The sequence below is a fragment of the Melospiza melodia genome, unplaced genomic scaffold, assembly GCF_035770615.1.
Source record: "Melospiza melodia melodia isolate bMelMel2 unplaced genomic scaffold, bMelMel2.pri scaffold_145, whole genome shotgun sequence".
NCBI classification, from domain to species: domain Eukaryota; kingdom Metazoa; phylum Chordata; class Aves; order Passeriformes; family Passerellidae; genus Melospiza; species Melospiza melodia.
In genome coordinates this window covers 231,539-243,556 of record NW_026948511.1, presented here as the reverse complement: position 1 = coordinate 243,556, position 12,018 = coordinate 231,539, and the positions used below count along the sequence as shown (strand labels likewise).

The following is a 12,018-nucleotide window of genomic DNA, read 5'->3' as shown; positions in this document are numbered from 1 at the left end:
CTGTCTATATCTCACCTGTGTCTCACCTGTCCATGTCTCACCTGTCCATGTCTCACCTGTCTCTCACTCACCTGTGTCTCACCTGTATCTCACCCATATCTCACCTGTCCATGTCTCACCTGTCCCTCATCTGTCTATATCTCACCTGTCTCTCACCTGTCTCTCACCTGTATCTCACCTGTATCTCACCCGTCTCTCACCTGTCCATGTCTCACCTGTCCATGTCTCACCTGTGTCTCACCTGTCTCTGTCTCACCTGTGCAGCCCCGCCCGATCCGTGCCCTCTGCTGGGGGCGCTGCTGGGGGTGGGGGCGGGGCTCTGCGGGGCCCTGCTGGGCCTTTACCTGTGCGCCAGGTGCGCCAGGTGCGCCAGGGCTCCCCCCCACCCACGGGGACGGACACGGCCAGGTACGGCTGGGGAACCCAAAAATCCCCCAAATCCCCCCAAAATTCCCCCCAAAATCCACTCCAAAATCCACCCCAAAATCCCCAAAATCCACCCCAAAATCCCCAAAATTCCCCCAAAATCCACCCCAAAATCCCCCAAAATCCACCCCAAAATTCCCCCAAAATTCCCCCAAAATCCACCCCAAAATTCCCCCAAAATCCACCCCAAAATCCCCCCAAAATCCACCCCAAAATTCCCCCAAAATTCCCCCAAAATCCACCCCAAAATCCCCCCCAAAATTCCCCCCAAATCCACCCCAAAATCCCAAAATCCACCCCAAAATTCCCCCAAAATTCCCCCCAAAATCCACCCCAAAATCCACCCCAAAATCCCCAAAATCCACCCCAAAATTCCCCCAAAATTCCCCCAAAAATTCCCCCAAAATTCCCCCAAAACTCCCCCCCAAAATTCCCCCCAAAATCCCCAAAATCCACCCCAAAATTCCCCCAAAACTCCCCCCCAAAATTCCCCCCAAAATCCACCCCAAAATCCCCCCAAATTCCCCAAAAATTCCCCCCAAAACCCCCCCAAAATCCCCAAAATCCACCACAAAATTCCCCCAAAATTCCCCCCAAAATCCCCCCAAAATCCCCAAAATCCACCCCAAAATCCACCCCAAAATCACCCCAAAATTCCCCCCCAAAATTCCCCCCAAAATCCACCCCAAAATTCCCCAAAAATTCCCCCAAAGTTCCCCCAAAACTCCCCCCCAAAATCCCCCCAAAATTTCCCCCAAAATCCACCCCAAAATTCCCCCAAACCCCCCCCCCCAAAATCCCCCAAATCCACCCCAAAATCCTCTCCCAAATCCCCAAAAATTCCCCCCCAAATCCACCCCAGAATCCCTAAAATCCACCCCCAAAAAGCCATCAAGGGAACCCAAAATTCCCCAAAATTCCCCAAAATCCCCCAAAATCCCCCAAATCCTCCTCAAAATCCCCAAAATCCACCCCAAAATTCCCCCAAAATTCCCCCAAAATCCACCCCAAAATTCCCCCAAAATTCCCAAATCCACCCCAAAATTCCCCCCAAAATTCCCCCAAAATCCACCCCAAAACTCCCCCCAAAAATCCCCCCAAAATCCCCCCAAAATTCCCCCAAAATTCCCCCAAAATCCACCCCAAAATTCCCCCCAAAATTCCCAAAATCCACCCCAAAATTCCCCCAAAATTCCCCCAAAATCCACCCCAAAATTCCCCCAAAATTCCCAAAATCCACCCCAAAATTCCCCCCAAAATTCCCAAAATCCACCCCAAAATTCCCCCAAAATTCCCCCAAAATCCACCCCAAAATCCACCCCAAAATCCCCAAAATCCACCCCAAAATTCCCCCAAAATCCCCAAAATTCCCCCCAAATCCACCCCAAAATTCCCCCAAAACTCCCCCCCAAAATCCCCAAAATCCCCCCCAAATTCCCCCCAAAATTGCCCCAAAATCCACCCCAAAACTCCCCCAAAAATCCCCCCAAAATCCCCCCAAAATTCCCCCCAAAATCCCCCCAAAATCCACCCGAAAATTCCCCCAAAATTCCCAAAATCCACCCCAAAATTCCCCCCCAAAATTCCCCCCAAAATCCACCCCAAAATTCCCCAAAAATTCCCCCAAAGTTCCCCCCAAAATCCACCCCAAAATCCCCAAAATCCACCCCAAAATTCCCCCAAAATCCCCCCCAAAATCCCCAAAATTCCCCCAAAATCCACCACAAAATTCCCCCAAAATTCCCCCAAAATTCCCCCAAAATCCACCCCAAAATTCCCCCAAAATCCACCCCAAAATTCCCCCAAAATCCACCCCAAAATCCACCCCAAAATTCCCCCAAAATCCACCCCAAAATCCCCCAAATCCACCCCAAAATTCCCCCAAAATTCCCCCAAAATCCACCCCAAAATTCCCCCCAAAATTCCCAAAATCCACCCCAAAATTCCCCCAAAATTCCCCCAAAATCCACCCCAAAATTCCCCCCAAAATTCCCCCAAAATCCACCCCAAAATTCCCCCAAAATTCCCAAAATCCACCCCAAAATTCCCCCCAAAATTCCCCCAAAATCCACCCCAAAATTCCCCCAAAATCCACCCCAAAATCCCCAAAATCCACCCCAAAATTCCCCCCAAAATTCCCCCAAAATACACCCCAAAATACACCCAAAAATACACCCCAAAATACACCCCAAAATCCCCCAAATCCCCCCAAAATTCCCCCCAAATCCACCCCAAAACTCCCCCAAAAATCCCCCCAAAATCCCCCCAAAATTCCACCCCAAAATTCCCCCAAAATCCACCACAAAATTCCCCCAAAATTCCCCCCAAAATTTCCCCAAAATCCACCCCAAAATCCACCCCAAAATCCACCCCAAAATTCCCCCCCAAAATTCCCCCCAAAATCCACCCCAAAATTCCCCAAAAATTCCCCCAAAGTTCCCCCCAAAACTCTCCCCCAAAATCCCCAAAATCCCCACAAAATTTCCCCCAAAATCCCCAAAATTCCCCCCAAAATCCCCAAAATTCCCCCAAAATTCCCCCAAAATCCACCCCAAAGTTCCCCCAAAACTCCCCCCCAAAATCCCCCAAATCCACCCCAAAATCCTCTCCCAAATCCCCAAAAATTCCCCCCCAAATCCACCCCAGAATCCCTAAAATCCACCCCCAAAAAGCCATCAAGGGAACCCAAAATTCCCCAAAATTCCCCAAAATCCCCCAAAATCCCCCAAATCCTCCTCCAAATCCCCAAAATCCACCCCAAAATTCCCCCCAAAACTGCCCCCAAAATCCCCTCAAAATCCCCAAAATTTCCCCCAAAATGCACCCCAAATTCCCCCAAAATCCCCCCCAAAATTCCCCCCCCAAATTCCCCCCAAAATCCCCAAAATCCACCCCAAAATTCCCCCAAAATCCCCCCCAAAATCCCCAAAATTTCCCCCAAAATTCCCTCCAAAATCCCCAAATTCCAACCCCTAAATCCTCTCCCAAATCCCCAAAAATTCCCACCAAAATCCCCTCAAAATCCCCAAAATCCACCCCAAAATCCCCGAAATTCCACGGGACCCCCCAAAATCCCCCAAATTTCCCCCAGGACCTCCAAAATCCCCCAAATTTCCCCCAAAATCCCCCCAAATTCTCCTCAATCCACCCCAAAATCCCCCTCAGGACCCCCCGAATCCCCCCCGAATTACCGCGGGGGTCTCTGGGGGGGGGTCCCGGGATATTTGGGGTGAATTTGGGGGGGGTCCTGAGGGGTCTTTAGGAGATTTTGGGGGGTCCTGGGGGGATTTTGGGAAGATTTTGGGGGGGTCCTGGGGGGATTTGGGGAATCCCGGGGGATTTTGGGGGGTCTTGGGGGGGGAATTGGGGTGGATTTGGGGGTCCTGGGGGGATTTGGGGGGATTTTGAGGGGATTTTGGGGGTCCTGGAGGGATTTTGGGGGGATTTGGGGGGGTCCTGGGGGGGATTTGGGGAATCCCGGGGGATTTTGGGGGGATTTGGGGGGTCCTGGGGGGATTTTTGGGGGGATTTTGAGGGGTCGTGAAGGGTTTTGGGGTGTCCTGGGGGGGTCTTGGGGGGGGGGGAATTTGGGAGATTTTGGGGGGTCCTTGGGAAATTTGGGGAATTTGGGGGGTCCTGGGGGGGGATTTGGGGGGGATCCCGGGGGGATTTTGGGGGGGGGGATTTGAGGGGCCCTGAGGGACTTTTGGGATAATTTTGGGGTGGATTTGGGGGGTCCTGGGGGGATTTGGGGGAAATTTGGGGGGTCCTGAAGGGATTTGGGGGGTCCTGGGGGGGGTCCAGAGGAATTTGGGGGGGATTTGAGGGGGTCCTGAGGGGGATTTGGGGAGAATTTGGGAGATTTTGGGGGGTCCTGGGGGGGAATTTGGGAGATTTGGGGGGTCCTGGGGGGATTTGGGGTGAATTTGGGGGGTCCTGGGGGGAATTTGGGGAAACTGGGGAATCCCGGGGGATTTTGGGGGGTCTTGGGGCGGGAATTGGGGTGAATTTGGGGGTCCTGGGGGGATTTGGGGGGAATTTGGGGGGGATTTTGGGGGTCCTGGAGGGATTTGGGGGGGATTTGGGGGGTCCTGGGGGGATTTTTGGGGGGATTTTGAGGGGTCGTGAAGGGTTTTGGGGTGTCCTGGGGGGGGTCTTGGGGGGGGGGGGGAATTTGGGAGATTTTGGGGGTCCTTGGGAAATTTGGGGAATTTGGGGGGTCCTGGGGGGGGATTTGGGGGGGATCCCGGGGGGATTTTGGGGGGGGGGGGGATTTGAGGGGCCCTGAGGGACTTTTGGGATAATTTTGGGGTGGATTTGGGGGGTCCTGGGGGGATTTGGGGGAAATTTGGGGGGTCCTGAAGGGATTTGGGGGGTCCTGGGGGGGGTCCAGAGGAATTTGGGGGGGATTTGAGGGGGTCCTGAGGGGGATTTGGGGGGAATTTGGGAGATTTTGGGGGGTCCTGGAGGGATTTGGGGTGAATTTGGGGGGTCCTGGGGGGAATTTGGGAGATTTGGGGGGTCCTGGAGGGATTTGGGGTGAATTTGGGGGGTCCTGGGGGATTTTGGGGGGTCTTGGGGCGGGAATTGGGGTGAATTTGGGGGGTCCTGGGGGGAATTTGGGAGATTTTGGGGGGTCCTGGGGGGGAATTTGGGAGATTTTGGGGGGTCCTGGGGGGGAATTTGGGAGATTTGGGGGGTCCTGGAGGGATTTGGGGTGAATTTGGGGGGTCCTGGGGGATTTTGGGGGGTCTTGGGGGGGGGAATTGGGGTGAATTTGGGGGGTCCTGGGGGGATTTGGGGTGGATTTGGGGGGTCCTGAGGGGGATTTGGGGGGAATTTGGGGGGGATTTTGGGGGGGCCTGGGGGGTTTTGGGGGGGGGATTTTGGGAATTTGGGGGTCCCTGGGGGGGGTCCAGAGGAATTTGGGGGATTTTGGGGGGTCCTGAGGGGGATTTGGGGGGAATTTGGGGGGGTCCTGGGGGATTTTGGGGGGTCCTGGGGGGTTTTGGGGAGGATTTTGGGAATTTGGGGGTCCCTGGGGGGGTCTTTGGGGGGAATTTGGGGGAGATTTTGGGGGGTCCTGGGAAATTCGGGGGGTCCCTGGGGAATTTGGGGGGGGTCTTGAGGGGATTTTGGGGGGTCCTGGGGGGGTCCTGGAGGGATCTGGGGGGGATTTGAGGGGGTCCTGAGGGGGATTTGGGGGGGGGATTTTGGGGGGTCCTGGGGGATTTTGGGGGGTCCTGAGGGGAATTTGGGGGGAATTTTGGGGGGTCCTGGGGGGTTTTGGGGAGGATTTTGGGAATTTGGGGGTCCCTGGGGGGGATTTGGGGGAGATTTTGGGGAGTTCTGGGAAATTCGGGATTTTGGGGGGAGATTTGTGGAATTTGGGAAATTTTGGGGGTCATGGGGGGGGGGGGGTCCTAAGGGGAATTTGGGGAGTTTTGGGGGGGTCCCGGAGAGGTTTTGGGGCTGGATTTGGGAGATTTTGGGGTCCCGGGAAGATTCTGGGGGTCCCTGAGGGGGTCTCGGGAAGGTTTTGGGGGGGGGGAATTGGGGATTTTGGGGGGTCCTTGGGGGTCTTTGGGGAGATTTTGGGAGATTTTGGGGGGTCCTGGGGGGAATTGGGGTGGATTTGGGGGGTCCTGGGGGGGGGTTTGGGGGGTCCTGGGGGGATTTGGGGAATTTGGGGAATCCCGGGGGATTTTGGGGGGTCTTGGGGGGAATTTGGGGAATTTGGGGGGATTTTGGGGGGTCCTGGGGGGGAATTGGGGTGGATTTGGGGGGTCCTGGGGGGATCTGGGGGGGGATTTGTAGAATTTGGGGTCCCGGGGAGGTTTTGGGATTTTGGGGGTCCCTGGGGAGGTTTTGGGGTGGATTTTGGGGATTTTGGGGTTTGGGGGGGGGGGTTCCCGCAGATTTTGGGGTGGATTTGGGGGGTCCTGAGGGGAATTTGGGGGGATTCCGGGGAGGTTTTGGGGATTTTGGGGTTGGATTTGGAGATTTTGGGGGTCCCTGAGGAGTTTTTGGGGTGGATTTGGGGATTTTGGGGGATTTTGGGGGTCCCTGGGGAGGTTTTGGGAGAATTTGGGGGAATTTCGGGGGATTTTGGGGGATCTGGGAGATTTGGGTTTGGATTTGGGGATTTTGGGGGTCCCTGGGGAGGTTTTGGGGTGGATTTGGGGGATTTTGGGGATTTTGGGGGGGGTTCCCGAAGATTTTGGGGTGGATTTGGGGGGTCCTGGGGGGGATTTGTGGAATTTGGGGATTCTGGGTTGGATTTGGGGATTTTGGGGGTCCCTGGGGGTGTTCCTGAGGGGTTTTGGGGTGAATTTGGGGATTTTGGGGATTTTGGGGATCCCTGAGGAGTTTTTGGGGTGGATTTGGAGATTTTGGGGGTCTTGGTGGGGGGATTTGGGGGTCCGGGAGATTTGGGTTTGAATTTTGGGATTTTGGGGGTCCCGGGGAGGTTTTGGGTGGATTTGGAGATTTTGGGGTCCCTGAGGGATTTTGGGGGTCTCTGGGGGGTTTGGGGGAATTTTGGGGGGATTTTGAGGGTCCCTGGGGAGATTTTGGGGGAATTTTGCTAAATTTTGGGGGTGCTTCGGGTGGATTTGGGGATTTTGAGGAATTTGGGGGTCCCTGGGGAGATTTTGGGGCGGATTTGGGGGGAATTTCGGGGGATTTTGGGGGGTCCGGGAGATTTGGGTTTGGATTTTGGGATTTTGGGGTTCCTGAGAAGTTTTGGGGTGCCGGGGAGGTTTTGGGGTGGATTTGGGGGTATTTTGGGGGTCCCGGGAAGGTTTTGGGGAATTTTGTGGAATTTGGGGGTCCCTGGGGAGGTTTTGGGGAATTTTGGGGGATTTTGGGGGGTCCTTGGGGGAATTTTGATGAATTTTGGGCGTCCCTGGGGAGGTTTTGGGGTGGATTTGGGGGAATTTTGGGGGATTTTGGGGGGTCCGGGAGATTTGGGGTTGGATTTTGGGATTTTGAGGGTCCCTGGGGAGGTTTTGGGGTGGATTTGGGGATTTTGGGGATTTTGGGGATTTTGGGGGATTTGGGGGATTTTGGGGATTTTGGGGGATTTTGGGGATTTTGGGGTGGAATTGGGGATTTTGGGGATTTTGGGGATTTTGGGGATTTTGGGGATTTTGGGGGATTTTGGGGGATTTGGGGGATTTGGGGAATTTTAGGGATTTTGGGGGATTTTAGGGGATATTGGGGATTTTGGGGATTTTGGGGATTTTGGTGGATTTGGGGGATTTTGGGGGATTTTGGGGATTTTGGGGATTTTGGGGATTTTGGGGATTTTGGGGGATATTGGGGGATTTTGGGGGATTTTGGGGGATTTTGGGAGATTTTGGGGATTTTGGGGATTTTGGGGATTTTGGGGATTTTGGGGTGGATTTGGGGATTTTGGGGATTTGGGGATTTTGGGGGATTTTGGGGGATTTTGGGGATTTGGGGGATTTTGGGGATTTGGGGGATTTTGGGGTGGATTTGGGGATTTTGGGGATTTGGGGATTTTGGGGGATTTTGGGGATTTTGGGGGATTTTGGGGGATTTTGGGGTGGATTTGGGGATTTTGGGGATTTTGGGGATTTTGGGGATTTTGGGGGATTTGGGGGATTTGGGGGATTTTGGAGATTTTGGGGGATTTTGGGGATTTTGGGGGATTTTGGGGGATTTTGGGGGATTTTGGGGATTTTGGAGATTTTGGGGATTTTGGGGATTTTGGGGTGGATTTGGGGATTTGGGGGATTTTGGGGATTTTGGGGGATTTTGGGGATTTTGGGGATTTTGGGGGTCCCGGGGAGGTTTTGGGGTCCCCCCAAAATCCCCCCCGACCCCTCCCCCGCCCAGGTGAGCCCCTGCTGCCCCCGGAACAGCCGGGAACGGCCGGAGAGAGCAGCGCGGACCAGCACGGACCAGTATAGACCAGTATGGACCAGTACGGACCAGTACAGACCAGTACGGACCAGTATAGACCAGTATAGACCAGTATGGACCAGTATGGACCAGTAAAAACATAATAAAACCAGTATAAATCAGTGTGGACCAGTATGGACCAGTACGGACCAGTACGGAGCACAATAAACTCAATAAAACCAGTATAAACCAGTACAGACCAGTATGGACCAGTATAGACCAGTATGGACCAGTATGGAGCACAATAAACTCAATAAAACCAGTATAAACCAGTACAGACCAGCACGGACCAGCACGGACCAGTACGGACCAGTACGGAGCACAATAAACTCAATAAAACCAGTATAAACCAGTGTGGACCAGTATGGACCAGTATAGACCAGTATGGACCAGTAAAGACCAGTGTGGACCAGTATGGATCAGTGTGGACTAGTATAGACCAGAAAAAATCAAAAAAACCAGTATAAACCAGTACAGACCAGTACAGACCAGTACGGACCAGTAAAATCTCAATAAAACCAGTATAAATCAGTGTGGACCAGTATGGACCAGTACAAACCAGTATGGACCAGTACAGACCAGTATGGGGCACAATAAATTCAATAAAACCAGTATAAACCAGTACGGACCAGTATGGACCAGTACGGACCAGTACGGACCTCACAGGGGCCCATCAGCCACGGTCCCACCACCCATTGGGATACCTGGGAGCAGGGAACGGGATCATGGAGCCACCAGGCCATGGGGGACATCCCACCACCCATGGTGGAACTCTGAACGGGATCATGGAGCCACCAGGTCATGGGGGACATCCCACCACCCATGGTGGAACTCTGAATGGGATCATGGAGCCACCAGGTCATGGGGGACATCCCACCACCCATGGTGGAACTCTGAATGGAATCATGGAGCCACCAGGTCATGGGGGACATCCCACCACCCGTGGTGGAACTCTGAATGCAATCATGGAGCCACCAGGTCATGGGGGACATCCCACCACCCATGGTGGAACTCTGAATGCAATCATGGAGCCACCAGGTCATGGGGGACATCCCACCACCCATGGTGGAACTCTGGATGGGATCATGGAGCCACCAGGGGATGGGAGACACCAAACACCAGCTCAGGTCCATCCTCATCCACGTCTGAGCCACCTCAGGGCAGTCCTGAGGCCACCGGCTCCTGGGGGACATCAACCCAGCCAAGGTGGACATCTGGGAGCTGGGGTAGGATCATGGAGACACCAGGGCATGGAGGTGCCAATGGTCATGGTCCCACCACCCATGTTGGACATCTGGGAGCACAGAATGGAATCATGGAGCCACCAGGTCATGAGAGACATCCCACCAGCCATGGTGGAACTCTGAATGGAATCATGGAGCCACCAGGTCATGAGGGACATCCCACCACCTTTGCTGGAACTCTGAATGGAATCATGGAGTCACCAGGTCATGAGGGACATCCCACCACCTGTGGTGGAACTCTGAATGGGATCATGGAGCCACCAGGGCATGAGGGACATCCCACCACCCATGGTGGAACTCTGGATGGGATCATGGAGCCACCAGGGCATGGGGGACATCCCACCACCCATGGTGGAACTCTGAATGGGATCATGGAGCCATCAAGTCATGGAGGTGTCAATGGTCATGGTCCCCACCACCCAATCCGGATCTCGGGGAGCAGAGAATGGGATTGTGGAGCCACCAGGTCATGGGGGACATCCCACCACTCCTGTGGGATATCTTTAAGCAGGGAATCAGATCACAGAGCCACCAGGACATGGGTGTGTCAATGGTCATGGTCCCAGGAGCACAGAGTGAGATCATGGAGCCACCAGGTCATGGGGGACATCCCACCACCCGTGGTGGAACTCTGAATGGGATCATGGAGCCACCAGGGCATGAGGGTGTCAATGGTCATGGTCCCACCACCCAATCTGGATCTCGGGGAGCAGAGAATGGGATCATGAGGTCACCAGGCCATGGGGGGACATCCCACCACCCGTGGTGGAACTCTGAATGGGATCATGGAGCCACCAGGTCACGGGGGTGTCCTGGCACCGCTTTTGGACCTCTGGGAGCACAGAACGGGATCATGGAGCCATCAGGTCATGGTTTCATCAATGGCCGTGGTCCCACCACCCATGTGGGATGTCTGTGAGCAGGGAATGGGATTGTGGAGCCACCAGGTCATGGAGGATGTCCCACCACCCATCCTGGATCACCAGGAGCAGAAAATGGGATCATGGAGCCACCAGGGGATGGGAGACACCAAACCCCAGCTCAGGTCCATCCTCATCCACGTCCTGAGCCCCCTCAGGGCAGTCCTGGGGCCACCGGCTCCTGGGGGACATCAACCCAACCAAGGTGGACATCTGGGAGCTGGGGTGGGATCATGGAGACACCAGGGCATGGGGGTGTCAATGGTCATGGTCCCACCACCCATGTTGGACATCTGTGAGCAGAGAATGGAATCATGGAGCCACCAGGTCATGGGGAACATCCCACCACCCATGGTGGAACTCTGAACGGGATCATGGAGCCACCAGGTCATGAGGGACATCCCACCACCCGTGGTGGAACTCTGAATGGGATCATGGAGCCACCAGGCCATGGGGGACATCCCACCACCTGTGGTGGAACTCTGAATGCAATCATGGAGCCACCAGGTCATGAGGGACATCCCACCACCCGTGGTGGAACTCTGAATGGGATCATGGAGCCACCAGGTCATGGGGGACATCCCACCACCTTTGCTGGAACTCTGAATGGGATCATGGAGCCACCAGGGCATGGGGGTGTCAATGGTCATGGTCCCACCACCCATGTTGGACATCTGTGAGCAGAAAATGGGATCATGGAGCCACCAGGGCATGGGGAACATCCCACCACCTTTGCTGGAACTCTGAATGGGATCATGGAGCCACCAGGTCATGGGGGTGTCCTGGCACCACTTTTGGACCTCTGGGAGCACAGAACGGGATCATGGAGCCATCAGGTCATGGTTTCATCAATGGCCGTGGTCCCACCACCCATGTGGGATGTCTGTGAGCAGGGAATGGGATTGTGGAGCCACCAGGTCATGGAGGATGTCCCACCACCCATCCTGGATCACCAGGAGCAGAAAATGGGATCATGGAGCCACCAGGGGATGGGAGACACCAAACCCCAGCTCAGGTCCATCCTCATCCACGTCTGAGCCACCTCAGGGCAGTCCTGGGGCCACCGGCTCCTGGGGGACATCAACCCAGCCAAGGTGGACATCTGGGAGCTGGGGTGGGATCATGGAGACACCAGGGCATGGAGGTGCCAATGGTCATGGTCCCACCACCCATTGGGATATCTGTGAGCAGAGAATGGGATCATGAGGTCACCAGGCCATGGGGGACATCCCACCACCCATGGTGGAACTCTGAATGGAATCATGGAGCCACCAGGGCATGAGGGACATCCCACCACCCATGGTGGAACTCTGAATGGGATCATGGAGCCACCAGGCCATGGGGGACATCCCACCACCCATGGTGGAACTCTGAATGGGATCATGGAGCCACCAGGCCATGGGGGACATCCCACCACCCATGGTGGAACTCTGAATGCAATCATGGAGCCACCAGGGCATGGGGGTGTCCTGGCACCGCTTTTGGACCTCTGGGAGCAC

At 54.9% G+C, this 12,018-nt stretch overlaps 1 long non-coding RNA gene across 1 annotated transcript; it reads left to right on the top strand.

Annotated features, from left to right (window-relative positions):
• Nucleotides 1-346: 346 nt before the first annotated feature.
• LOC134433168 (uncharacterized) lies at nt 347-8,547 on the top strand. The gene is made up of 2 exons (XR_010031505.1): nt 347-408; nt 8,290-8,547. It is a non-coding gene; the product is annotated as an uncharacterized LOC134433168 (long non-coding RNA).
• The last annotated feature ends 3,471 nt before the right edge of the window (nt 8,548-12,018 follow it).